Here is a 2276-nt window from a genome sequence, read left to right as displayed (position 1 = left end):
CCTTCCTTCCTTCCTTCCTTCCTTCCTTCCTTCCTTCCTTCCTTCCTTCCTTCCTTTTTCTTTTTCTACAGCTTTGTACATGCAGGAATTCATCTGTGTGTGTACAGGCACACGCCTGCAGAAGTCAGAGAACCATCTGAGAGGCTACTCTCCCACCTCATAAGAGACAGGGTTTCTTTGTAGTTCGAAGATGTATATGGGGTCTCACATTTATCAAGATGGCCTCAAACTCACTATGTAGCTGAAGATGACAAACTTCCTCTTGACTCCACATCCTGAAGACTAGGACAATAGGTATGTAAATTTATGCTCAATAACCAGGCACTTTATAAACTGAACTGTATCCCCAAGCCCTATGGCTTTAAGATATCTTACAGTATTTCATTTCTCTAAAGAATGCTTTTAACGTCATATGCTAAACTCTTATGTTTTAAATCAATATTTATTTTATAAATGTGTTTTTCCTATCTGTGTGTATGTATATCACTTGCATGCCTAATGCCTGCTGAGGCCAAAAGAAGTCATCAGATCTGGAACTGATTGGAGTTACAGAGGTTGAGAGTCACTATGCAAGAGCTGGGAAACAAAGCTAGGAGTTGTAAAATTTCCTCTGAGATCAGACTATTGCATCCTTCAGTGATGCTCCCTTAAACAAGGGGTATAGATCAACTGAGTCACCTGGAAAGGATCTCCAGCCTGTTGGGCTGCCTGCAGGCTGTGTGGTGTGATAGCCTTTCTACTAACTGTAAAACTGGGCACAAATGTAGAACATAAGAAAAATCAACATTAGGACATAATATCCAACTCAACGGAATTATTTTTCCAGGCAATTAGCAATAAAGTCGTAAATGGTAACGACCGGCAGCTGTGACCACCACACTAGCTCCTGAAGTTAACAGGCAATTCATTCCTAGCACATTTTTTTCTTAATCCTGACCGTGAGCTTTTAAAAGACTTTAAAGAACTTTAAAGTAGCCTGACTTCAATGGAGTAGAGGGAAAGAAAGTGTGAAGTAGTCAAATAAAAACAAGCACACCTAATTAGAGAAAAATCAGAAGTGGGCCCACAGACACAAGAGAGGGGTAGGAAGACAAAAGTAGTAAGACAAAGGTCACCAAAATCAGCTAAGTCCCAACATGCTGAGGGTATGGATGGACTCTGACACTGCAATGTTTTTACTTCAAAAGTCATGACATCCACTAGCTTGTTTCAAACTCTTTCAAATAAATAACTCTAAGATATTTTAAAAATTTACATAAATTTGTGGAGTTAGATATAATATCCCTAAAGTAGAATGTTGAAATCAGAACGGTTTTTAATTTTTGGAATTTGTGCATACACATTTTCAAACACAAAATATATTTATATGTCATGCATATCTTCTATAGAGCTCGAAAGGAGCTCTGCTCAACTTCCAGGCCAGTACAAAGCTAACAGTCCTCTGAGGTGAGAGTGAGGATGATTACAGGAAAGGCGGAAAGAAGATGCAAGAGACGGCTACCGGGGGACGGCTGGTCATTACCACACCAGCTCCAAGTGTATTTCTCATAGCCTTCTTATACCGTGGGAAACAAAGCCACAGCTAACAGAAACAAATTTGCTGAAATATACACAAGACATTTGTTCTCACACACACACAAAAAAATTCCCTTTTCATCCACCAAGGTCAACAGAATCTTCAGCTCCTTGCCTTGAGCCTCAAGTACACTTCTTATCAGTCCATGGCTCAGCGGGGCAAGAAATCTGCCAATGGGCCCTGACCTGCCTTGACTCTGCCTGGCAAGCACACCCCCCCACCCCCAACCCATCCCCTGCCCTTTAGAGAAGTGGTAAATGCTCCCCACAGCTCTGTATAACAATACAGAGACCTGGGGGACCTGAGCATGAGGTCAAGGGATTTCACACATGTGCTGTCAGGACAGTACTCAAAAGGGAAATGCTTTAGACTTTGGATATCTTAAGTACACAGTTTTCAGATTAGAAACGTTCAAGTTACATACATAATACAGCTATGCAAAGAAATTAAATTGAAAAAGTATCTTCAAATTTTCATGAGAGAAAACATTGGGAAAATTCTTGATAATAACTAAACATCAAGAAAAATTATAGCATCATATAAACAAGGTACTGCTCAAAGGTTCAGTTAACAAAGAGAACAGCGACCAAAGCTCAAACACTCTGAGCCTTTGTTCTGGGTTTGGCACCAGGGGGCTTACTACTTGGTCATCTTCCTCACTCTCTACCTATTGTGAGGATATTGGATGAGATGCCTGAAG

At 40.6% G+C, this 2276-nt stretch overlaps 1 protein-coding gene across 1 annotated transcript in view; it reads right to left on the bottom strand.

The window, feature by feature from the left end:
• The window catches only part of Nckap1 (NCK associated protein 1), a 79988-nt gene that overhangs the window by 48721 nt on the left and 28991 nt on the right, over positions 1-2276 (bottom strand). The window lies entirely within an intron of this gene.

The sequence above is a fragment of the Grammomys surdaster genome, unplaced genomic scaffold (genome assembly GCF_004785775.1).
Source record: "Grammomys surdaster isolate TR1022 unplaced genomic scaffold, NIH_TR_1.0 136, whole genome shotgun sequence".
NCBI classification, from domain to species: Eukaryota; Metazoa; Chordata; class Mammalia; order Rodentia; family Muridae; genus Grammomys; species Grammomys surdaster.
Note: the sequence above shows the minus strand (reverse complement) of the source record. Positions and strands in the feature narration are given on the sequence as shown.